Source organism: Neopelma chrysocephalum, unplaced genomic scaffold (genome assembly GCF_003984885.1).
Source record: "Neopelma chrysocephalum unplaced genomic scaffold, ASM398488v2 Primary Assembly neopelma1_45, whole genome shotgun sequence".
In the NCBI taxonomy this organism is placed as follows: Eukaryota; Metazoa; Chordata; class Aves; order Passeriformes; family Pipridae; genus Neopelma; species Neopelma chrysocephalum.
Genome location: NW_020897704.1, coordinates 3,250,360 through 3,278,320, shown reverse-complemented (window position 1 = coordinate 3,278,320; position 27,961 = coordinate 3,250,360).

Genomic DNA, 27,961 nt, shown 5'->3' with positions numbered 1-27,961 from the left:
TTCTTCATTTGCAACTCAGTGTACTTCAAAACGTTAGGGAAAGAAGTTGTATTTCAGTAAACTGCTTCAGAACTTGGTTGATTCACAAAGGAAAAAGCAAAAGTTAGTAATTGTGGAATGATCTTTTTGTTGCTTGCTTTTTGTTTCCTGTTGAAGGAAAATATTTCAAATATAGAAGTGAAATTGGGAGCCTGGACTTCAGAAACTAAAGGGCATTTAGATAGTGAATGATAAATCTGAGTGCCTAATATGCAACTTCTAGCACCTATGGCTTAACTTTGGTTTGTAGTAAGAATTAAAAAAAAAGGGTCTATGTAAAAGTCAGATTTAAACAACTGACAATGAATAAAATAGTGTGTTACTTGTTCTTCATTTAATTTCTTATTTATTTCAAAGAAGGTTGTGATATCTGTCTGCATTGAGTTACGGTAAGTCACAGCAAATCATGATTTCATCTAAATCAAAGCTCTCTGCAGAGGATGGTCACTCTTCTATTAATACAAATCATGCTGTGCCTTGTTTTCCAGTGCCATCTCCTGAGTACTTTGTAAACGTCACTAAATGTGACTTTCGCAGAGCTCTATAATAGGGATGTAAACTTGATATAAATTTTAAGACAACTAGCCATAATAACATTATGTTGCTGTATCAGCTCAAAGATTAAATGAAGAATAGATACAAAAGTCTTTTACATATGAATTGGGTTACCTAATGGTGATTAGATATACCATCAAATAGATCTGGTAGACAGATAATTAATCCATTATTCTTAATTCAAATTGTCTATCTGGCTCATGGAGATACATACCATAATTATTAACTAAGTAATTATTAGCAAGCATATAAAAATCAGTAATTGACTTCACATCCACAATTTGGGAAACAAGACTTAACAGTCAGACTACCTAGTGCATTTTAGGATGGTGAAACAAGACCAAATCTGTGACTTTATCATCCCAGCCTTGTCATCTGTGCAGTGATAAGCAGACTGTAGTGTCCAGTAGTGTTGCACTAAACTCTAGATTAATCTGTAAAAGCTTGCTGGCCACTTTCTGCATAAGAAAATGTAGTATTGGAATACAGATATTTGGTGGTAGAGTCAAATCTTTTGTTCATCCCAAGAACAAGGAATAGAAAGAGATAAAAAGCCCTCTAGCAGATCTGTAACGGTGAGTATTCAATTGAGGAAACCCTGAATGAAAACATATATGGACTTTGAGATTTATGAGAGTGCACAAAGAAGTACTTCATCAACTGATGGGAAGAAAAAAATAATAAAAAGAATGTTAAAATCTGTTTTATTACTTAAATATATTTATTTTTGCAGTGCAATAAAGCTCAGCTCAGTTTATATGGAAAGCCAGTGTCATTCATTTTTCTTGTGATCATCGTTTCTATCATGAGGAAAAAGGATTTTTAAGAGCTACTTCACAGTAAATGTGTATAATTCATAAAGAAATTTTACTAAGTATTTTTTCGGCTAGTTACACTTTTAATCTTGTAATAGATTAATATTCTGTTTTCTGAACAACATTTAAAAATTAAAAACTTCCTACCATTCTATGAAGCTGATAGGTTCAACTGTTATCTGTTCTATCAAAAATAATCACCTTACTTGATTTTATTTTAAATACAATACAACACATTCAAAATATGGGGTTTTTTAATGTCTTCAGATTGAAGAACAAAAGTCACGACAGGATGTATGAGATCAGTTCTGGTTTTCTTACTCAGACAAAATTTGCATTGATTTTCAAAGGAGAACTGTGAAAGAAGGAAGGTGGGTTTAGGTGAAGCAGCAACGTATTACGTAGTCAGACATGCCAGGAAAGGTACATACATTGTGTTAGTCACTACCAGAGGAGCTCATATGCTGGCATGTCTGGAGTGATGAAAAACCCTTCCACAGTTAATGTTTTCTGTGATGGCACTGATGAACATTTGTTCTGCGTCCTTCCTTCTTTGGAGTTCCCACCTAGATGCAATTCCAATTCATTTGCAAATTCTGGTTGAAATATTCATTGTTATTCCTATAAGGACACACAGCAATTAAAATAAAAAAGTTATAAATAAATATATATTTGAAGATCTTTTCTCTATTGGTCCCTTCAGATAATGTTATTAATCCTCTCACTCAGACTGAATTTCATGCAAATAGTTCCAGCAGGTAAAGATACCTGTGAAAACCAATCCCAAGATAACTTCTCAAGGTGCATTTCCCAGTACCTTACCTAATGAAGAATGTTATTCTAAGTTAATCTAATGATATTAGTGCATATAAAATTTCCTGCTTAGAGAACGTTAAGTAATTCTGATGTTTAAGCAATCAATGAGAAAGGCAGAGGACAGAAAGTCGTTTTTGTTGTTTCTTTCATCATAGTGCTTCAGAACATGTGTCTGCAAGTTCCTGAAGGACTTCACATGTGGTTTTTCAAGAATATCTGTGTTGCTAGTGAGAGCTAATATAAGGGTGTAATAATTTGTGTGTTGAACCCAAGATAGTATCTACTGATGTTTGCATTAGAAAAACTGGAGGTAGATCCGCATTATGAGTAACTTTGGCAGACTGATTGCCGAAATCAAAATTTTATTCTCTATTGCCGTTATTTACTCAGAAAGCAGAGAAAATTCATCACCAGTATCAAGGTGGAAATTCTTTATATTTAAATATATTAAAAGATTACACCCATTGAACTAACAAATGAACATACCGATGAGTATCCTTCTAAACAGGTAAGACACATATAACTCATATGATTTCAAGAAGTCCAAGAAGAGTGCAGTGTGACACAAACTTAATTTTGTGTTATATGTAATTTTTTTAAATGTTCTGTATTAACCAAGAAAATTGTGATCTGCTCACTTTCAGTATACACTGGTAGACATCAAAGAAGTAAAAAAACCATGCAAATTGCAGATGCAATAAAAAAAAAATAACAGAAAAAATGGAAAGACATGGTTTCCTATAATCTTATAGTGCTTGATTACTGTGACAACTTCAAGTTTCTCATTTCAAGTAAAAAAATGCAAGCAGAAGCTGTGGTTTTTCCTAGTAAGATTTCGAAGACATCTTTGGTATGAGACCTATGGAACCTCCACCAGATCTTCTGCAATATCAGCAACATATCTGAGTTTCAGAAAGGGATTTTTTATTTCTCCTTAAGCTGTGGAACCAATAGATATTTACTAATATTTAGAAATTGCATTATACTATTTTTATCCATTGTGTAAAAAACACAGTACGGTATATTTGTTAGAACTATATGTGTGTGTTTCGAAATGTCATCATATAGCTACAAATGTATAAATTTTTTCAAAAGTTATCTAGGTTCTTAAATAGCCCCATTTTTGTATGTTTAGTCTCCTATAGAAACATGATTGTCCTAAAATACTTTGCACCATACCTTTTTCACCCCTCACCTGATCTGTTGCATAGAATAAGACAGAAAAAGTTTTAGACTTGCACATATAAAACTTAGTTGGAACAATTGTAGTTAATACCCTGTATTAATTAATGAATTGATGCCTTAAACCCCTAAGGTTTTTTCATTTTTCTAATTTTATAAGCCTTACAAGTTTTATAGGTAATAGAAGTAGATTTTAGAAATAAACCCCTTTCTCCCTCCTCCCCGTAGTATCCCTTATATATTCCTCAATCCTTTCACCCCATTCCATACTCCCTATATCACCCTATCCCCATATCTAGTAGAAAATGTTTAGTCTTTTAGTCAAGGCAGGCCTGTCTTGTTTGGAGAACGCTTGTATCTTGGCCTAAACCGCAGGACAGAGTCAAAGAACTGGGTCACTCTGCTCTCTGTACCCCGAAGAAGATGAAGATGATGAAGAGGGGGTCCCAAAAAGCACCCCAGACCCAATTTCGAGAGGCGGGCCAGGGGGTGGACCAGGCCAAAAGTTATAGGGTGGACACACTTAGGATTGGCCAAATATTACTATAAATGTAACATCTCGAGCACAGCCCGGCGCGCGCGCGTCGTAACATCTATTGCCTTGGCATAATTAAACCCTTTCTTATCTCACCCCAGCTAAACGGCTCCTGAATTTTTTTGTAACACCAGCTGAGCTGGCATCAAATGACATTTCTAAGTGTTATCCACAGTGGTCTGAGGACACATAGCTAAAATATGGATATTAGAACTGAGAACGTGGGGAATAAATTAACTTTAGACCAGCAATTAATGCTTTGTTACTAAAGGTAAAATAAAAAATTAACATGTTTATAGTTATACGTATGAAATCAAAAGTGATAATGTTCTTAACAATTAAATTTAAGAGACTCATCCCACTTGGGATTAGAAGATTGAAAGCAGACTCTGACTGTGACAAGAAAAAAAGTTACACACTTGGGGAAAAAAAGTTGTTCCACTCTTTCAAAGAGTCTCAGAGTTCAAAAGGAAAAACAGAAGGAGAAAGGAGAAGCCATTACGGAAGACAAAGAGGAATTAATTTCAATACTAAAAGTGTTTTGCCCATGCCAGTTCAAGCATATCAGGTGGATAACCTGAAGATTCAATAGGAAAATAAAAATTATTTCTAGATGGCAAATAAAGACAAAGATGAAAACCAGGAAGTAGAAATACCTGGATTTATAGCAAATGTAAAATAAATCTCCTTGAAAATATTGTGTATATATTTGTAAAATATGTCTTTTTGTATAGCTGCAGCATTCAAGACATATATTCTCTTTTCCTATTTGTGGGATCTCTGGCCTGTTTAATAGAATTCACTTGGTGTGATGAAATTCCTTGTTACACAGGTAGTACTTTTAGGCTCTATAACTGTGCAATCTGTGGAAAGAAATTCTAGCTCCTCTGAAAAGAATGGAAGAACTCTCTCCCGGTGAGCTTAATTGATGTAGACTTCAAATTTCTGATTGTAAAGCCTCCATTTAATTCCCTCTCTTTCTACTACTATTTTTTGAAAAGGCATCAATACAATATTGTCCTTATCATAGGAACAAGGAGTGGTTGGTGTGAAAACTATATTGTTCTAGAAATAGATGCCAAAGACAGGGTGTCACCGAGATCCTCATGCAGAATGAAGTTCTTCCTTCTTTCCCTTTGCCGTCAAAAAAGGAAGAAAGTTCCCCTTGTAGAAGAGACTTGCTGTTCTTGCTTTGCAAACATACTATCCTCCTCAAGATGATTTCTTTCCAAACCTTTTGTAGAAGATGTACCTAAAGATTATAGAACATTCTCCTTAGGACCTAAAAAGTTTAACAGTGAGTCAGAGGGCTTATTGCCCTGTCTCAGAGGTACAAATGTAAAATTTATCTTAAAAGAGTTTTAAAACATTTCCAGTATTCTGCGTTGTTTGCATAATTTTACAAGACTGAAATTTTAAAATCCAATATTCCTATGTAGCCAGGTTTGCACAGAATATTATGATAGGATATTCTGTGTATAAAAAATTATCAGAATTAAGCTCTGATATAGACTGGTTTTCTGTGTAAAAACAATTACTAAAATTAAGCTCTGAATAAGGCTTCACTGTTGCTGATTATTTGGACTCATTAGTTGTTTTAGGTAATGCAATATCTAGCAGCATCTTACGGGTCTGACAGCTCATTGTTAGGGTTAATTAAATTCAAAGGGTTTTTGTAAAGACTGAAGCCAAGTATTTGCAATGTGGCAAAACTAAAAACACTACACTTTTATTATATTGGTGTGGTCTTAGGAGATGGATGTTTGTAATGCTGTTGCAAATATATGTTTTTATAATAAGAATAATTAGCAGGAGAATTAATACAAATGGAAGCTAGTTATACAGCCATCAGAAAAACATACTACAACTGTTCAATTAATTAGTATAATTATTTCAAGAACAGGAGGAGTAATACACATGCTTTTTTTTGTTCCTCCAGACCCAAATAACAAGCTGAAAACAGCTATTTGAGAATTATACACATTACCATTTATTTTAAAAGGTTCCTTTCTTTTTTTTTAGTCATGTGTTTACATAGAAAATGCAAAAAGTTATTTTTGGCACTTGTTGTATCAGTTCCATATACTAATAATATGTTCTATATACAGTAAAATGTATTCTATACATATTCTATATTTGGCATGTATTCTTTTTATATGTTTAATTAATGTCTGGAAAACACTTTCATATCTCACAGGCACTGCCTATTCATAAGGGCATTAAAAAATCATGGAATAGTTTAGGTGGGAAGGAACCTTAAAGAGCATCTAGTTCCAACCCCACTTCATTTGGCAGGGACACCTTTCACTAGATCAGGTTGCTACACAATCCTGTAAAAAGTCCCTCTCCAGCTCTTTTGTATGCCCCCTTTATGTACTGGCAGGCAGCTTTAAGGTCTCCCCAGAGCTTTCTCTTCTCCAAGCTGAACAACTCCAATTCCCTCAGCCTGTCTTCATAGGAGAGGTGGTCTAGCCTGTGGACCATCTTCATGTCCCTTCTCTGGACTCATTCCAACAGGTCCTCATCTTTCTTATGCTGGGGCCTCCAAAGGTGGGCATAGTACTGCAAGTGGAGTCTCATCAGAGCAAAGTGATGTGGCAGAATCACCTCCCTCAACCTGCTGGTCACACTTCTTTTGATGTGCATTTCTAAACCTTTTCTTCTTTTATGTTTATAATTTGCCAAGCTGCAGAGTTACTAAGCTATCAAAGGTGCAGTGATAGGAAAGTAAGTACTAGAGTAGCAAATGTGCAAGCCATTCATATTACTAATATTGCAGTCTTGCATTTGCCTTATATTTGTTCTTACTTTGTAGCCAGACTTCATTTAGCAACTGTAGACAATTATTCAGGCCTTCACTTTTTTCCTTAAAGGTACATCAAAGTAGATTTAGCAATGGATGTTTCTTGTCTTTTTGATACAGTCTGCTTATCAATATGCTCTCTCTGAAATTTTCTTTGTGGACTATAAGGAGTGGACAATCTCAACAACATAAAACTTTTTTCTGTTTTACGTGCTTATTCACAAGCGCCTTTTCTCATATATTCTGTCTCCCCTGAGTGTTTTTCTAGCTATTCTGCTACAAACCACTACTTCTGCACTTCTTGTTTGCAGCTGTCCTCCTCTTTCAGTTCAAATCTAGTTTCTCATGTTTTACTTAATTAATATAACCTACAGCCACATCTAGTAGTTTGCTTGCGACCTTAACACTCAGCATGTTGCCTTATGCTGAGCGGGCACACTGCAGCTTTGGATATTAGTGCAGGATTCTAAGGAATTAATATTGGCATTTTGTACTCTGACATTACACAAACATTCCTGAAGATTGAAGAATACACTTTTGGCAACTTCTGATACATTTCTAGTCAATTGCGCATATATCCTGCTCAACTGCTTCTTTAGAACAGGAGACTGTATTTGCCTTCCCTGAAAAGATGTCCAACTAAGATGCTACCATATTGAACAGTACATGTCCGGCCTACAGAGAGATTTAGATTTCTTTCCTCATTTTCTTATGTTTTTCTGTGGTTAAGAAACATGATTATGGACTTCCAAGACTTCTTCTGCAGATTGCAATAGCCTTCCAGGTTCTATTGCACTACTGTTTTGAGCAAGGCTCTTTGATTTGGCAAGGTTAAGCAAGAACTTTCAGCTTTCTTACAGTGTGCAGCCTTTAACTTTGGTCACTTGAAAATCTTGATCTTTGAATTTTATCAGAGTTTAGGTATACGCAGTCTTGGGCTAGGACTTTTCTGAGCAGAAATCAGAACTTGTGTTTTACTGTTTAAAACACTTTTCACACTAAAGTAAAAATGGTTATTTAAGTCTGGTACTCCTGTGAAATACATGGTATGAAGTTTTGTGGATCATGTTTTTCCAGGTAGAATCTGTTGGTGTCTACCTCTCCTTTTTTCTACCCTAACAGATGTTTTAAACGTCTCATTATTTTTGTGACACTTATTCCCAAATCTTGTTTTCTTGAATGAGCAGATGAGGAACTAGCTACCCTAAAGGCTACATGAGACAGTCATTCACTTCTGCCATAGTCTGATCCAACAGATTTCAATTAACCTAACCCTTACCCTAAAGTCCTCAGGTATTTACCCCCAGTGCACTCGAACCCTTATGTCTGCTCAAACTCCTTTTTTTCCATTTAACCACTGAAGACTTTTTTGTCATTGTTGTTGTTATTAATTAGACATCCATCTGTGATTTCTTAAATCTTTTACTAAACTTATTTTATTTGAACCAATGAAGCACAACTCTTCTTCTATTCAATTAGTTGTTTTTAATTGATCTAACTAATGCAAGTTCCTAACCAGTTAGCTAATTTCTTCAATTAATGAAGCCAGCTGTCTCACAGTCATGTTATTGATCATTTTCAGGCCTAAGCATCTGTTATTCCAGGCATTTTAATGGTCATTTCCAATTGCCTCAGATATCATTACACACAATCATTGCACTGTCTTTTTATTAATTTAATTAATCCCAGACATTTTCACTTCTCTTATCACTCTAACACTCCAACCTGTTATCTTTAAAAAGAAGTACCCTTCCATGGTTAGGAAATATAAAAATACTGCTTCTCATTTCTCAAATATTTTTAAGAACACATTGCAGACATAATGCCTAAAAACCCCTTTGGTTAGTAAGGGATTACTGCATTTCAGTTTTAAACTAATGCTTCACTCTTGTTTCCTTCCAACTTTTATAGCCTTACTTATTAAACTACGAATTTTTCAGGATAGATACTCTCCCAGTAATAAATTTGGAAAACAACAATTATTCTTTTATTACTACAACTGTACAAAATATTCTGAGGAATAATGCTCTACTAGCTAGAACCAGGAGACAAGAATACAGACACATTCTGCTCATGAAGCTCAATTATTTTGATTGCATTATTTTGATAAAAGACGATAGAAGAACTAAGTTTATATTAATATCTTTCAGATCGAGACCAAGACTACCTTACTGTAAATCTTTGTTAGTCAGTTATCCAAAGAATGAAAAAAGAAAAAGGAACTGCAAGAGCAGTTTTTGCAAGGCAAAAGGATAAAAGAGAGGAATGGATTGCTGTGTGAATCCAGTATCTTTCATAGAGTTATTTTTCAGGAAACTAGTATCAAGAGCATTATGGTCCTGCATCTTGCTTTTTTTTTGAATGTTCAGGATTAATGAAGGATTAAAGTTGCCACTACTTATTAGAATAATATAAAACCAAAATCTTCTCTCAGCGGCCACTTGAGTATTGAAAGTAAAGATTAAACTTAGACTCTACATGTTACTTAAGAACACATAGCATTTTAATTACCTGAATAATCCTTATAAGCTGCATGGGACTGCAACAGTACTAGAATTAAACACATTCACTAACTACCATTTAAATCATAACTTGAGAGCAGTGTCCCAAGGACAGAGTGGAGTACTGAATAACTTTATTTAACCAATCACCGGTTATCCAGAATTTCCAAAAGAGATCACTAGATTTTTTCCATCAGCTAGACAGATATACAGTTATCTGGCTTTCTTGATGCCATTCAAATCTTTCAGATAACAGAGGATATAGTGGAAAAAAAATAGACTCAGTTCTTTCCTCATTAAGAAATATGGAACAAAGAAGTGTCTTTGCTACAGAAGAATAACACTGCAAATGCCTTATTTCTATCAAAGAAAAAGAGCAGACAGTTCCCAGAATAAAAATAATCTATATTTTCTTCTTCAAAAAAGAGCAAAATGCCCTATTTAATAGCAACTGGCTAGTGCTTACAGCTCCAGATAGAGTATGTACTAGATGAGCTGTAGATTTTTAATGCCTTTTTTCATCCTATTTAATCTTCTGATCCATTGGGATAATACAGCAAGGTGCTGAGTACTCTTTGGCATGTGCTGAGTACTCCAAGCACATGACAAAGAGCTCACAATACTCTTTGGTGTATACACAGTGTATCACAGTACGAACGTGTCCTTTCTTCCACAGCAATTTGCAGATTTGAGCTTTTGCACTCCGGACATCCCGAGGCACATCACTGACATTGTACCCTTCATTGCAACGTTTAAAGGAGTCACTGCCAGACACTGCCCTCCTGCAAGACAATAGAATGACCAATGAACTCTCAATTTCAGGCACAAAATTAAAACACCACCTACTTATAGTAATTTTACCATGAAACCAAGAAAATACTAGAGACATTTGCTAATGCATTCTTTCTCATGAGATGAAAGGGAAAAGAGGAAAAATAAGTGAAAATATTAATTGTGCTTAGTTTTCAAATTTTCTCTTTTCTTTCATTCTTGCTTTTCTGGCTTCCCACTTTCATCAATTTGAATATAAATTTTAGCTCTGAAGAAATGGGAAGTCTTTAATACTTAAAAAAAATCCTCCATTCTCTGAGCATATGTTAAAAAGTATGCATCTGTGTATGAAAGCTGGAACTGTGATACTGGGTCTCAAAAGGTTAAACTAAAAGAATTCTTCAACTAAAAACAAAAATGGAAAGTGATAATAATATCTTTAGCATCCTTCTTGCAAACTACAATTTCAAATGAGCTGTGTCAAGGGTCAAACTCTCAAGTCAGAAAGCCTGTGCATAGAAGAAATTGTGAACACTTAAGCAAAATCCTGTTTAATCACTGTTGTGAATGCCTCATGCTGATGCTCTAATATGTGGCTGATTGCAATATGATATCCCCTAAGTATAAGCTAAGTCTGTTCTTCCAGTTCCATCATTGCTGTTGACCCTATTAAAGAGCTGTTCATGATTAATTCTCTCTATTAACATTCATTGCTGTTAAAGAGGACGAGCATGATCCTGTGAACTGAATATGTCAGTAGCATGCAGCTTTCAATCTTACACTTCATAAGGTAAGACATTAAAATACAGATGAGGATTCAACCAGAGACTGATCTTATTAATTGATTAAGATAGAATTATGCGATAATTATTAACATAAATATGCAATAGTACTGAATAATTATACATTGCATTTCACAGATATGTTCAAAAGGGGAATAGACAACTGAATATTTTTCAGGTGAGTGTCATAGCAGTGTAGTTATAAAATGTGTAAATGTATTAGTGTTCAGTGCCATTATTTGCAACAGATATCTATTTCTGTTTCACATGTTAGCCTCTACATTGTGTCCTTCAGTGAATTCCAATGCCTAGTGAAGCAAAAGACATTTGTCTTACAAATTTTAAATTTCTGGTGTATAGGTCACTCATGTTGACCAATGTTATTTTCCTACTCTTTAAATCACTGCTCTGCCATTCCGAATCAGCAGACAGCATTGCCTTGGGTAGAAAGCTCTTCAATATTTGATGATATATAACAGCAAACACAACATTAGATAACAAACTTGTTAAAACCTTGTGGTTAACCTTTCCTGTTAACAACAATACTGTAAACCTCCATGACCACAGGAATTGCCTAGCCTTTGCTGACACTGAAACATGCCATGGTTATTGCTCAAGGCATCTGACCTAACAAAGCTTCACTGGAAATACCAGAACAACTAGGATCCTGAATAAAAAATTGTTTTCATATTGTTTTATGGAGGATATTATATCTAAAAAATCTTAGCAGCCCGTGAGAGTGTTCTGTTTCCTTTTTTTGCTTGCATCAGATTCTGGATTGTCAAATGTAAATAATTCCATGCCCATATTTGAAAACATTTTGCATTGAAATCTATTCAATAAATATTCAACAGAAAACTAATAAAAAAAGCAAAATTTGTTCCCACTTCCATAACAGGGGAAAAAAATCAAAACACTGATACTCTTTTCAATGGTCTCCTCACTGTAGAATAGAATAATATATTTTTTATTAATTACTAGTACTTGAATTTTCTGAGCATGAACAAAAGAACAAAACATGCCAAAATAAAACAGACAAAAACCCCTGTGTTTCCTTCACAAGAAAATCTTTGAAATTTATAAACAACTGAAAAATTAAAAAAAATTCAAAGCTGACTCATAACTGCTGTGTCTCAAAATGCACAAAATCTAACAATTGCATTCTTACAAAAATTCAAATTTTTATTTCCATTTTTATATTAATTCCATTGTCCCATTGTAAAATGCTTCATGTTTCTGTTCACAAGTTTTTCAGTTTTTTTTTTACTGGAAAATGTTCACAGAATGAACTTAAAACAGTTGCAATTGTTCGTGAAATTGGAATTCTGAATATCAAAGTAGAAAAGATGTGCAGTAGGATAATTTGTATGTGTTTTAATAATGGAAAAGGAACAAGGTATGTTGTTTATATGGTATAATGATACTTTGTAAGAGTGATGTTTTGTTTCACAAAACAAAATGTTAAGGTAGAACAGAACATAGTAAAATAATTTGTCCTGATTTCACAGATTTCACAGATGGAGTTGAAAGTTTGTATTTACTTTAAAAAAACCCAAACAACAAATAGCTATTAGGAGTTGAGTCTAATTTGTTTCAGAATATTCACCCAAATGCATAGGAAGGCTCTTCATAGCAAGATAGTCATTAGCTTCTCATATTGACATAGAGAAAAAGAACATTTTTACAAGCTTCTGAGTTTTCATTCCTTTTTACCTCTCCCTTTTCTTATTTTTATCATTTCTTCTAGAAGTTAATAAATCTTGTTGTCCTAGAAAATATGTGAGTTTTCTTTATACCTCACGTGTTGCCTGCCTGAATGTAACATAAGCACATTTATACTTTTGTCTGGCAAAGCTTGCAGAAATACTGCAAAGAGTTCTCATCCATTTTGGGGAAAAAAAGCATGAAAGCTTGTATGACAACACCAATGTAAGACTTCCAAATCTGTTTCCTTCTATCTACTTTGATTTTTGATAACTTTCTGTCCATATTAAGATCACTGAAGATTACGGCGCGGGATTTCAGAACATTTTGAAGAAAAAAGAGTAAGTTTTGAAGAGTACTTTTTTCCTTAATTGGAAAACTATTTTTATTTTTTCTAATTCAATGTTGATTCTGATTAATCTTTTTCTGAACAGACCAGTAGGAAGTGCATTAATAGATAAATATATAGAGCAGTGACTTGACCCTTACTGGATGTCAGGTACCCACTAAAGCCACTCTCTCACTCTTCCTCTGCAACTGGACAGAGGAGAGAAAAAAAACAGCTAAGGATTCATGAGTAGAGATAAGAGCTGGGAGAGGTCAGTGACTGATTACCTTCATGGGCAAAACAGACTCAAAGTGGGGATAGTACTTAAATTTATTACTAACAGGATCAGAGTAAAAGAGTGAGAAATAAAATAACCTTAAAAACACTTTCCCCCCACCTCTCCTTCCTTCCAAGTTCTCACTCCTCCTCCCCAGTGGTGCAGGGGGATGGGGAATGGGGGTTACGGTCAGTTGTTTCTGCTGCTGCTCAGGGAGAGGAGTCCTACCCCTGCTCTCATGGGGTCCCTCCGTATGGACCTCTCCAGCATGAGTCCATCCCTCAGGCAACAGTTCTTCCCAAACTGCTGTCCCATGGGTCACTTCTCCATTAGTTGCATTCCTTCACGGATGAGCTGTACCGGCGTGGGTCCCCCACAGGGGCTACAAGTCCTACCCAAGAAAAACCTGCTCCAGCACAGGCTTCCCTGTCCACGGGCTGCAGGTCTCTGGCAGGACCCTGCTCCATCCTGGGCCTCTCACAGGGTCACAGCCTCCTCCATGCATCCACCTGCTCCAGCATGGGCTCCTCCATGGGCCGCAGGTGGGTCTCTGCACCCTGATGGTCCTCCATGGGCTGCAGGGGCACAGCTGCTCCACCATGGGCTGCAGGGGCCTCAGCTCTGGCATCTAGAGCATCTCCTGCCCCTCCTTCTGCACTGACCTTGGTGTCTACCTTGTTGTTCCCATGTTCTCACTCCACTCTTCCCTGGCTGGAATTCTTCCTGCACCACAACCTTCTGTTCTTAAATATGTTATCACAGAGGTGTCACTATCACTCCTGATTATCTTGGCCTTGGCCAGTGGCAAGAAGTCCGTCTTGTAGCTGGCTGGCATTGTCTCCACCGGACAGGGGAAGCTTCTAGCAGCTTCTAACAGAAGCCACCCCTGTAGTCCCCCCACTATAGCCCCCCCACTACCAAAACCCAGGCATAGAAACCTACTATACTCACCAAAGTATCTCAACAATGCACCTCACAGTATGAGCAATTTTGTGTTGTTTTAAGCTTTGTTGTTATTGTTCAGATAACAGGTATGAGTTGTTTTTATGAATTCTAAGAAGTCAATTTCCCTAAGTTTTTGTCTTTTCAAAATGCTATAACTGGACATGCTTATCCGAATTATCATTTTCACCTGCAAATTCTGATGGGCATGAGATCCCTGCTGTGAGTATAATTCACCAGTTTTAACCTTACTGAATGTAAAATGTCCTTGGATCTAGTAATGATGTACTTCAAATTTCTGGCACTAAATGTATTGCAGGCTGGAATTTTGGTCTATTCTCTTCCCTTTTTAATGACTGGTTGAAGCTTTGTTGCACAAATCTAAGTACAACATAATGAAAATTATCATACTGATGATTGTTCAGTTAAGTAGTAAAACTGTAATCTAAACCACATGCATGTGTGGAAAGACAAAACCCATATTCAGAGTTAAATATCTTAACCAGTTTCCTTAGGAAATTTAGTAATTAAAAACTTCTAGGGCTAGAACTGACAAAAGAATTAAAGACACAGCAGGGACATAGTGCGAATCCTGTAATCTTGAAAGTGTCTACTGCCGTAAAAAATCTAACTGTGGAAGTCTACAAACTGTACAACATTGGTAATATTTTAAGTACCAAAGGTGTGAGAAGGTTCTCCTTCTGTGTTTGCACGGCACTGATTTCAGGCTGACACAACTAGATAACTTCTCTTTGTCTCAAACCAAAATGTATTCTCCATGTAGAAAGATGTCCCATTAGGACTCAAGTTCAATTAGGTATTTTCTGAAACTGCCTGATCTTTGCTTTTTAAATAGTCACATAAAGTGAACGTCTCTGGTCACTTGTTTTCTTGAAGTGAGTAATTACTCAATGGTATCAAAGACCTACAAGATTTTTAAATATTTGTCTCTCATATTTCTGTTACAATCTAAAGCAGAGAATAAGAAAAAAATAACAATTAAAGCTGAAGTAAATCCAGTCCCTTTATTTCGAATACTCTTAAACACTTGTCTATTCATAATCGAATGTTCCTCAACTGCTATTTCCCTTAAAAAAGGACAATTTTATGTGTCTGGGATTTGTTTCATGAAGAACTCCTATGCTAACATGCTGTGTGATTCTCAAGTATCTTGTCAGACCGTTGAAGTACACATGAAACAAAGACAGCAGCATTTCTCTTCAGCACTCTTTCTTTGGGGATATATTTTTCATTTCTTTGGGTTTTGTACACAACAATCTTTCTTCCACTTTTGACATTTCTATTTACCATCCCATGTTGTCCAAGACAACAGATTTTTACACTATGCTTCACTTTTCTTTTTTGTTTCTTTTTTTGCACAATATAACATCCAGTTATTTCTGATTAGGAGAAAAACCCATTGATGTCTCATCTGTGCATGGTCTTATTTCTTCTGTTGTTATATTTCATCTTCAGTTAGTGTAATATTTCTGTTTTAGCTGCTTTGGTTACTTTAGTTTCAGGATATGTGTTTTAAACTAATCTATCCACCTATAAAATCAGTTGACTGAGATTGTTTTTCTAAGATGGAAGTCAGCTTCTGATGGTAATTAAAGAAAATAAATTTAGAGTTTACAGATCTTTTAACTGGAAAATAAATATCCAGCAAAAGAACTGGAATCACTTATGAAAACTCTATTTGGCAATGCTGAAAGTTCAGTGGATTAGAGATATCATTTGCAAGATCCATTTGGAAGACCTGCATTTCATGTTTGGTTGCCTGACTAGCAGGAGCTGGGAGATTTTTATATATTAATCAAAAAACTTTGTTGGTGGCCTTGGACAGGAGTACAACCTATTCTTCTGTGCCAGAAGAATAGAAATAACCACAGGAAACCCTAATGTGTATGTAAAGCAGGGAAACAAGGTTTTCCAGTGCTGATGCACAAACGCAAAAGGAATTTCCTGAGGAAAATCAACATGTGCATTTGCCTGCATGTTTCTGATTTGAAATAGAAGAAACAAACAGAACCCTAAAGACAATTCTCAAGACAGTTTTAGGTGACAATTTTGAAAATAATATGGCTACACTGATACTGGAGGAATAAAATTAAATATATGATGATGAACTTTCTAAACTATATGTTTCTTTAGAAGAACAAGGATAATTTATTTGGCTTCTTTAGTTATGCTCCTTAAAGCTGGTAAATTTGTATACAACTATTAAAGCTGTAATCACAAACAGAAACATGAAACATTGAAGGTAATGTGTTTTTTGTTAAAAGGTTTTGTATTTCACAGGGCGGGATAGTTTGTCATATTTATGTAGGAGTGGATGCAGCTGACGTAGATATGTTGAATATGTTAGCTTTATCCTGCTTCCTCCACAATTCTACTTACGGAACTTGGGCAACTTCAATATATTTGTGCCTCAGCTCCTCACCAATGAAATGAGGTCTTTTAAATACTGTGGAGTAGAAATGTGTTCTATCAGTTGTATGCGTAATTCACAAGCTACCATATACTTTTTAGTTACTTAAAGTACCTTTCTGCAGGAATAAGGATATTTGAATCCAAGAAAGTTATCTGTCAATCACTTCTTAACCACAGATGTCTCATTTCAATGCAAAAAATTTCTTGAGGTTTTATTCCCGAGAACATTTAAAAGGTGAGTGTCCCTTCATCTTTACCAATTCCAGTCTTATCTTATATTTTTTCAGTAATTTAGGGGCTGGTCCACTCTTTATTGCGGATTTGTCAATGGAACAAGAAAGTATCAGAAAGAAACTAAAGGATATTTTAATTTAGTTTGTCTCCCTTTTCTTTTGAAACAAAAAGTGCAAAAGTATGATTAACTTTGCAATCTCCACCTTTTTTTGCAAAATTTGATAAAATAAGCTGGTTATTTATTATAATAGCTGGTATTACAATAAACCAGGTACTCATATACACACTAATTTTTTGCAGTGAGCAACTGAAAGCAAGCAATTTACATTTTCTTTTCATGAGTAGTTTTTTTTATTTTTTCCTAAGTACAAAACTGCACCTGCAAATGATAACAAGAATGTTTTTGAAGCATGGTCACGAAAAAACCCAATTTTTATTTGAGATAAATAATATTCTTAAGCTTACTAAAATTAAATTGCAGAATACTCCTGAACATGTTTTGCATTACTGTTTGAAGATTCTTTGCCGCCTTTAACACTTATTAGTCTTTTGATATTATTTACCATTAGAGTAATCTGGATAGTGATGGCTTTCCATATTCTCAGACCAGGTTTAAATTCTTCCAGTGAATACATAAAATCTTTGAATGCATTAAGAACTTAATCTTAATTTGTTCTGGAATTCCCATATGACTGGAACTTTCGGTGTTTTCTTCACATTAAATAATAGACAAAATTTATTTTTCTTGACAGTTTTGACTTCCAAAAATACTATTGGGACTCTTTAATACAACAGATTTTTTTTCATACAGATCCTACACCAGTAAGCAGCTTTGCTTTCTTGTTATCTCCTTATACCCACTTGCCCTTGCCATGTTGCTTGTTTGAAGTGGATATATAAGGTAAGAGCTAAAAGAGCTAACTGGGACACCTCTATCTATATTTTGTGATAGCTCAGGATTCAGCATTTCTTGTGCAGTTGGGCTTTGCTTAGATGCAGACTGCTCAGGATGTTTTGCTAATAGTATCAGTGTTAGTCTTAGTTTATATATAGTCTTAATTTAGCAATATAGTCTTAGTTTAAATATATCTACAGTACACAACTGTTTGTGGTAGAGTATAACGATATCCTCAGTGCTGCCTGGTGCATGGAATAAAAATACTAAATCCTAAGTAATAGTTATTGTAAAGTCAATAGAATAGTAGGCAACAATATTCTAATTTTAGCAATTAATATAGGATTAGAATAATTCTGTACCAAAAAAACAATTGACTATGTCTTTTTCTGTTGGTAAAAGTGTTTCCAAACTTCACTGAATTCAATTAAAATAGTATTTTGCACTACACATATCTACATGTAATTTGAGAATGCTAAGGTACTGTATAGAGGAAAAAGGTATATAAAGGAAGACAGGTTGGCTTCCAGTTCATTAGAAACTCTGTAGTGGAAAACCAGTATTTGCTGGTAAATGGAAGACAGAAGAAGTAAAGGAAAAATTTGCCTCAAAACATCTCGCTTAAAAAAATTATGTATGATTCATTAGCAACTGAAAACACAGTATTGTATAAGTCAACTAGTATAGTAAAGTCATAAGAAATTTACTAGAAACTAATGTTTTTCTGCAGAACTTTAAAAGCCACCATCAATTTTCATGATGTAATGAACTTTTGGTGATTATCAGGGTACCACACCAGAATTATCAGTATATCTTTGGTATATAAAGGGGAAGGAAGTAGAAAGCAGCTCTTTGAACCAATTTGGTTCCACCATAAAAGTTGGTAGTTTGATTCCCAGATTTGGGACATGGCCTATTTCAAGACTATGAGCACATCCATGGGGTGGGTCCTTCCCTTACATCTTCTGATACAAAAGTAAGAAAATAGCAATACCTTGGCAGCGCTTTATGCATGTCAGAATTTTCTCTATAGAGATATCAGCCTGAAAGACATCAGTGGCAAGAGTCCAATTCATTCCACTGAATTAAAGATTTTATCCTTAAAGTTCAGTCTAAAGTTAAATATCTTTGGGTTTTTGTTTTATTTTGCCTTATTTTTTTTGCTTTAAGTCAGAACAACTTTAAATCCAAGTTAGATGTCATAAAACTTTGCCCTAAAGCTAACCAGAAGATGGTAGTTGAATGTGAGATTTTATTGTCTTGATACTGTAGATAGGAATAGACCCAGAAGACTACTTTTTTTGACTTAGGAAAACTGCAGACTATTTGTGCTGGGTTATATAAAGGTTTTACAGAACAATCTTCTGGTGGATTGCTTGAAATTTTTTGATTTATTATCATTAAGAAAAACCTAGACTTATCTTTCAGAAAAAAAGTAAGAAATCAGTTTTCACTCAATTACTGTTAACAGACTGTCACTTGCTATATTAATAGTATTATCTTCTTCAAATAATGCCAGGTAATGTGATTTAAATTTTAAAAAGCAGTCACCATACATGAGCAAATTAATGAAGCACTCAACCTTGTAGCATAAATCTAGAACAAAACTGCATCACTGGCAGCTACACATGAATTTTGGAATCTGAGAAAGAAGTAATCTATGTACTGAAAGGTCAGTAGTTGTAAGCATTAACATTAAATGTTCAATTAAATGTAAATTAACTCATGGTCCATACAGAGTGAATTTAAAATCAAGACAGATCAACTACCAAGGATTGACTCGTGTATCTGTCCATCGCCTAAAACAGTACAGACATTTCAAATTCTGATTCTTGTGGAAAGGAAAAAAAATTACTGGAAATAACACTCATCTTTAAATATCTTTAGCCATTGAATTTTTGTGTCAGCTACTTACCTATCCTCCTTCCAAAGTAGACAGACCAACACAGGTACCTCTAGAGGATGATTCACAGTTTCCTGAACTACATGTTTTTGGTTGGATGAATGATCTTCTGGAGGTAACTTCTTGAGGGACTAGAATAACCTAAACTGTGGCATTAAGCACAAAAAATGCCTAAATTTAGCAGCAAAGTCTAGATGAGATGAATCATACCTCAAGTGTAGTCATATTTTAAAAAGTGCTTATTTTTACTTTTTTTAAAGTAGTTCTAAAAAAGATTTGATAGTAACTGATAACATATTCTCACTATATAAAAATAATTTTCTTTGTAATTTCAGATTTCCATTGGGAATAAAGTTCTGTATTTTATCAGAAGCAATTTCTGGCTGTTATTATGGTCTCCTTAAAAAACAGTTAGTGGACAACCTTGAACAAGTTTTGAGTTCTCCTTAAGTGTTGTCATGGTTTAACCCCAACTAGCAGCTATGCACCACACAGCCACTCACTCATTCCCCCTGTTAACTCATAGTAACTATTATGAAGAGAATTAACTCCATCCCAGCCAAAATCAGTACACAGGACAAGACCCTAAAGGTTTTGGAGAAAAAGTTGATATTAATCGATGTTTTGAATCTAATTTTCACCAAGTGGAAACAACTAAAATCAAGGGAAGTGTGTCTTTCCAGCAGATCTTTAGATCTGGACCATAAATCCTAGGTAGTGGCACCTCCCTGCCAATGAAAGAATGATTACATTTTAAGAGTAATTAGAGGAAGATTCTTCTTTCTGCAGGAATATTAATTCACAATGCACCTTTATGCCTTATAGACATTTGAGGAACAGGTGACATATTTTGAATGTTGTTTATGTCTTAATTTGTGTGATCTGTCATTTGTGGGAGAATGTCATTTGAAATAAGGAAAAAGAGTGAGTAAGAGCACAGCAATAACAAAAAGGTACTAGAGTAATTCTATAGTAGCTGGTAGATCATAAAACTGTGTGATTTCATTGTTTGCCTTTTCTACTGATCTTGGGCAGCCATAAAATTGTGAACCAAGGAATAGCAAAATTTCAGATTTTTCTGCAGATCTTGGCACACAAAGTGACTAAAAAATTACTAAATGAGATATTTGGAAGAATAGGTTCAGTTTGAAAGAAAAACAAAACATATTTTTTCTTTATTATAATCATAACAAAGTTCAGAAATATAAGAGCTGAGAAATTTAAAAAAAATGGAATAGATAAAAGGAAATTTTCAAAATTATTCCTGAGCTGACTTTTTTTATTATTATTATTTTTTATTTCTTTTTAGCTACACAGCTCTCTGCAAAATATGAAAAAAACCCAGAAAAACTTCAGTGTTTTGTTATTTTTTGATGGGGTGTCTGTGACTCCCACTGAAAAAAATAACTTTTAATGTAAAAAAAAAGAAGAGAGATAGTAGAAGATTCTACAACAGGACTCAATGTTATGTACAAGTTTAGAAAGGGTTCATATTTTCTCTTTCTTTGCAGTGTCAACACTGGGGCTTATCTCTTATTTTAAGATAGGTAGCCAAATGAAGATAAACAATGCTACTTCATTTTTTATCCTCAGTATGAGCAGTCTTCTTTTGTCAATTCTTTCTCCTCCTTTTTTCCATCCATTTTCATTAACCACTTGTCAGTTGTTATTGGTTTCCTTTGTTCTTGACAGTGTTTCTTAGTGCAAGTTTTCTGTTTCCTGCTGATTTTGATTCAGTTCTCACATTGACAAATAAGATTTATACTGGACACATGAGACATGCCAAAAGCCTTCATTTGACACAGAAAACACACTTACAAAGATCTATTTTTATAGCCCACTCTCTTTCATAGTGGTTCTTAAATGATTGGGATAAGAAAATGAGTCACAGAAATTTGTCTGATATAGACCTACATAATATCATTAAAACAAAATATTACTGATACATGAGATGAATTACCAAATAAAAGAAAAATGCACAGTTTCAATCTCATTTTATCCTAAATGCTAAACAATTTTCCATTCAATATTCAGGTAATAAATATAATAGTCAAACTACTACTACATCTTGGCTACTGCATCAAAGAAGAACTTAAAAACTCTAGAGTAGGAATCATGAAACAACTGTATCTGCCTGAGCACTGAGTATCCAGTCTAAACCACTTGTGTAAGTTATATCTGTAGTTGCTGGTGAGCAAGGAAGCTTTAAGGGTATTTTATATCCTACATTAGATATCTGAAGCAGATGGGATCACCTAGTCTCTTTGTCTTCACTGATTCTATAGGGAGGCTTAAGTTGGTGTCTGTCTCAGTCTGAAAAGACTGGAAGGTTTGCTAAAGAGGGTGAGTTATGGAACAAAACAAAACTCCTCTCTCTCAGCAATTGTGGATTTAAAATTTACGGGGCTTTACTCGAGGAAGTGTGGAAAACAGAAGAGATAACAACCCTTTATTAAAAGATATATGTATGTTAGCAAAACAGTTAAGAACAGTAACAGAACACAACAAAACTATACAGTGGTCCTAGAAAAAAACAAAGTCTGGTAAATACTTCTCTGTCCTATTAGCACAGTCCTAATCGTGGCCTGCAGGGGCGCTGTTGGATTGCAGAGGCACAGAACCTGCAGTTCGCTGGTGTGGTCGGTAGGGGGCGCTGCCAGGTCACTGAAGGTGCAGTGCCTGCAGTTCGCTGGTGTGGTCTGCAGGGGGCGCTGCCGGGCTCCGGCGGCCACCACGGGGAAAAGGGGCCTGGGGCCGGTCTCAGATCACGGGAGGAGCCGAAAGGGAGATGGAGGACCCCCACCCCTCAGATGGAGGGAAAAGAGTAGGAAGGCAGTTCGCCCCTAGGGACTCACTGTGGCTCCCAAGTGGTGGCGTCTCAAGAAGCTCTTTTTTCCTCCTAGCGAGCACAGAGACTCTCCGATGAAACACAGCAGATTTGGGCCGGGGCCAAGAGGCAGCTTTCAGGCCAAGCTGAAATCAGCAGTCCCGGCTGGCCAGGGCAGGCAGTCAGGCAAACAGACTTCCAGGCCTTCTCTCCAAAATGCTCTGCACACAGACCCTGTCTCTGTCCTCCGGAGAGGGCCCAGCAGAACTGCCTCCCTCCCGTCTGAGCAGAGCCAGCCTTCCAATGGGCCATAAGCCAGGAATGTAGCCAGGCTGGCTAAATCCTTTGTTAGGCTAATTGCCTTCCCTCCCCCTTCCCTGTTTGGTGCGCCTGTTTCTCTTACAGGGTGGGGAAGAAAAAATTTCTCTCTCAGATTATAATCTATAACAGTGTCTTATAGTACATGTATTCAGTAATTTAAAATGTTATGTGATATATATTCTAGTCCTAACATTGTTATACATTGGTTTAGCACTTCGCACTGCAGCCATCTGCAAGGTAGATGCAATATGATCATGTCCCATTTGCAAAGTTGTCTCAGGAGATCTTACAGGTGAATTCTGTCAGTCTTTCCAGTAGTTATTTCCCCCACACCTAAAAAAAATGTGCAATTTGTTCTTTTTCAAAATGCATGATGCCCTTGTGAAACAATTTATTGCTAAGCACTTCCATAATTGTAGTTGGCACTTGCTTATCAATCTGCAATGTTTACATGGGTGCAACATTTGACCTTTTGAAGCATAGTGAAGGAAGTCTGCAGAATGAAAACCAGCTAAGGTTGCCATTATGGCATAAATCATTGTAGCAGCTTCAATGATCGTACTTCCCTCCAGACACAAGGAAGGATATTTTGTATGCTGATCTCTAAATAGACAGATTTCACAATTGAAACAGTTAAACATACATATGGTGAGAAAAATCTTTCTGAATCTGCTATTGAAGTTATTGTTCAACATGGCTTCATAGAGGCTTTTCTGGAACAAAGATCACAGAATCACAGAGTATTCCGATTTGGAAGAGATGCACAAGGACCATCGAGTCCACATCTTGAGTGAATGGCCCATACAGAGATCAAACCTACAACGCTGGTATTATAAGCACCATGCTCTAACCAACTGAGCTAATCTCAGGGTCATGTGTCCTTAACTTTCATATCAACACAATCAATGAAATTAAAATATACTAACTTTGTATTCTTCCTGTGCATTTCAATGATCTGTACCATTTAATAATAAAATTAATCGTAGAGCTTAAGATTCTTTATTTGTTGTTCTTTATTACAATGTTTTTTGCAACTTTCAGCCTGTGTGTGTATATCATAGTGTGAGTATGCTATGTAAACTCTATAATTTTAGAGGAATTACTTAAGACAATAATATATTGATTTAGAACAATAATTTTAAAAATGGTGTGATAGACTGAAATGTTGTTAATGTCTTAAACATTGTCAAAATCATAGAAAGGCTTTTTCTTAAACTGGAAGGAAGCAACTGCCTGTCTGGGACCACTGAAGCACCCCCCTTCCCCTCCCCCCTCCTAGTTGTGACAGGGAACATAAGAGTACTGTCTAACTATTGTTTAACTATCTCAGGTCTAAGAAGAAGTAAACAAAGCTCAGTAGGTGGAGGAGGAGAATGGTTTTGGGTGTGTGATAGTGAAATCTCTCCAAACAAAACAGAAGGAGTAAAGCCACGGGGTTCCACAGTGGTGATACAATTTCTATTTAATCTCTCTCTGTCACCCTCTTTCTTTCCCCTGCCACCTCCTTTTCCCTATTTCTTTCTTTCTCTCTCTCTCTCTCCCTCACATTTGCTGTTAAATACAATCCATACTATTGACTTTGGCATATGGTCTCATTTGTACCTTAATTCGGGCAGAGGCATTTCTAATAATTTTAGTAACTGGATCATAACAAACAGTTAAGCAACAAACAATTTTGCTAAATACTTCATTTTCTTTTTCATTTTACCTCTTAGACTGGAGCTTGTTTAGTTTATTTCCTGTTTTCCTCTCCTCTCATTTTCTTTTGAAATTGATGACCTCACCACTTAACTGATGGAAAAAAATTCTCCTGAGTAAAAAAATCAAAATCTCAAACTCGAGTTCAAACCACTCTCTGAACTATGTATTGGGGATCAATTCTTATTGAATAATAGCTTCCCATATCCTTTACTTCAAGCTGTTAAGTACATTTTCTATTGGACAATTTAAGGAATTAACATGATTAGTATTGTTAAACAGCATAAACCTGTCTTTCTCAAACCACGCTGTTAAGCAAACCTTTCTTGATGAAGATCTGCCCGTTCCTTAACATGGGGAAGTAAAGGACTGTTTTTTCTCCCATGCTTTACATCATAATCCGCAAACAAAGAATGATGTTTTCATTTCCGAGTGAAGTTCTTTTTCTAAACTGCACTTCATACAAATGGAATTTCATACAAATATTTTACCCAGAATATTCTGGCATAAGCAAAATGAACACTCTTTTATATTGTGGATTGAAAATTCCTCTCTCCCTGAAGTTCTGATCATGTTTCCAGTTTTATCATTAGGTCATTCTTTCCTTTTCTATGCTGCCTTATGGGATAGCAGAGACAATGCTCAGCCCAACTACTTCTGACTCAGCATAAGAATTTTATAACCTACTTTTACAGGAAAGAGACCTGGCCATGCTTATCTTTCAAGAGCTGCTTAATACTTGTCCCAAACCTAAGTAAGACATAGTTTTAGTGAATTTCAAAGGCAGCTTCTGTGGCTTTGCCACTGTGCTCATAAGTCATCCAGGTACAAGCAGTTATGGTATCTGAGGATGTTGCCTTGAAAGACCTAAAGGACAATATCCAGGAGGAAATCTGGCAGGCACACTGAGCTTTCATATATGAGAGTTTCAAGACCTTCATGGAAAGAGGTGACTAAGTAGGTAGAAACATAGCAGAAAGAATTTTGTCTTGGAAGAATGATATGGGATTGGATCGAGGCAGGAAGAAGGAAGACATGTTTGTGTAAATGCTTAATCAGGTATTTGAACTTTTTGATCTACTGCAGTCTGCCTCTTTCTTTTTTGAGGTAGAAATGGCATGTTGACCTCCTTCCCCATAAGGTAATAATTGACATCATTCTTGAGCTGTACAAAAGATACCAAGGGCCTTGCCCTACTGTGAAGCTCTGAAGGGCAGTAAAAAGGTGATTTTCTTGGCTGGTGTTGAGTAGATGCTGTGTTGAGATAATTAAACTTGATATAAACCTCCCTTCGAGTTATGTGTAAGATTAAAGGCTTAAATAAGGGCAGTATCAACTACTGACCATATTTTAACTCTATTCAATCTCTAGTCAAATGTTTAAAAGAAACACAGACACAGTTTCAGGGGATTTTTTTGCATGTCTAAGGATGCAGAATGCAATGGATGTAAAATCAATCTGTAAAATCCCATAATATGCCAACATTATGCCAATAAAATGCCATAATATGACAATATTTAGACTCATCTTCATCAATTAGTTCTAGACAGTTTCACAATGAATGTGTTCACTTCCAGTAACTATTCACTGGCTGTTCTGGATACATATTGGTCAGATGTATAAATACAAGTTTTAGATACTTCAATTACTGTTTATCTGGCAGGTGACACCATCCAGGTGCTGGATGGAGTGGAGGTCACACAGTAAAACCTATAAAGGAGATCACTCTAAGTCTGTTATGACATATCCTTCTTCGAAAATTCATGTGATCATAGTGTGTATTGGAATCATATCCACCTTTAATTATTTGTGTACTCCAGTTTAATTTTTTACCTCTGTGCTGATCAAACCTGTGATATACATGCAGTTTAAAAATGGTGTGACAGAATAACTGGTAGGAAAATGAGCTATATACTTTCTATGACAAGATAGGCATGTAAAAGGGAAAAATATGTTAAAGGATTTTTTCCCTATAAACAAGTGTTAGAGAGTTTTTTTGGTGGTTGTAAAGGGAAAATACTGTTTATGGATGGTAACTTTATTATTACTATTACTATTATTACTACTACAATTATTTCCCTGAACAGTGTAGATTATACATTTTGTTTCATGGTGATAAATTTCAAATTTTACTGTTGTTGAGTAAATAATTTCATTGCTCAAGGGAGGTATGACAATTGGCACTTGCTTCTAAACAGTTTTTCTTTCACTTAGGAGTTTCAGAAACACCTACTAAAAATAAATAAAATCATCATGCACATTTTATATTTATTATTCCTTTTATTATTTGCAATAATAGTGATAGTGACAACTTAGAAAAATGGTTTGCTGTGCAATTCCTTTTTTTTCCTGTAACAGCAATGTAAAATAAAATCCAAGGTCTTCTCTAGGCAATTGAAGTAATTTTTTTCAAGCTGGTAATGCCTAAAATTCCCATTTTTCCTGTTTTGGTCTGAATACTGAAAGAATAGCTTCATTTAGATAAACAGAGAAATTTATAGACTTTATGTCTATTACTTATATACCTAGATAAGTAATATGGTTGTCCAAGGGGAATAAGGGTATTTATGTATTACACACTTAACTGACTCATGCATACTGTGAATTTGTCACTTGGAAGCTAATATTCTCTAGAGAAAGAAATGTATTTCCCCTTTAGTCAAGAAGAAGTTTTTTTTCCTTTGTTTTGTTTTCCAATGTTTAACAAGGTCATTGGTGCTTTTATTTACCTTGTATGTTAAGGAATGCAAATAGCACATAAATAAATCTACTTTATAAAGGCTATGTAATAAGGATTAAGTGAGCCATAACATGCCAGAAAAAGCATAGCTTTTTTATCACTTATCTCTATTTTTATAAAATCTTTAGAGTACTTTTAGCTACTAATCATTTCCGTATCACTAAACAGAGTATTGATTTAAGTAAAGTATTCTTTTGGGGGCCAACTGGAATATATCTTTAGTGCTACACATTTTGAAGTAACCTTGTTTCTTCCATGATATGGATGTACAAGCAACTTATATACAAATGAGTATTTTCTCTATGCATATAGAAATCAAATTGGTTATTGTTGGACGTTAACATTTCTAACCTTTAGGCACACTGCAATTTACTATAACCTTGGTCCCAAACTTGAAGGCCAGACTTCTTATGTAGAGTATAGAGAATCTGGTGCCTACCAGTAAGATTCACAAAAGCTAACAGCTACTTACAAGGTGGGAATGCCAAGATATGGAAGCACTTTAAGACAGGTGTTGAGAACACTTGGCATTATATATTCACTATAAAGTATCCTCTTCAGGAAAAAAAATATCCAGCTCCAGGTCAGCTGTCTCACAAATCCTCTGCTCCACAAAATCTTTATTTTACTGAACAGTCAAGAACTCAAAGCATTAAGAGAGAAGAATCAATTTTCAAACATTTGTGCTTCCTGATTTGGAGTTCTGATCTGATCAGATAGTTGAAATCGTGTCTGTTTCAATTGCAAATAAGTGTTCTAATCTTTGATGTGCTGGATCATCTGGTATGAGTTTGTCTTGAAGCACTTTTACTATATATAAATTATTAAATATTCACTGGCATAGGAATTGAAGGAGATGT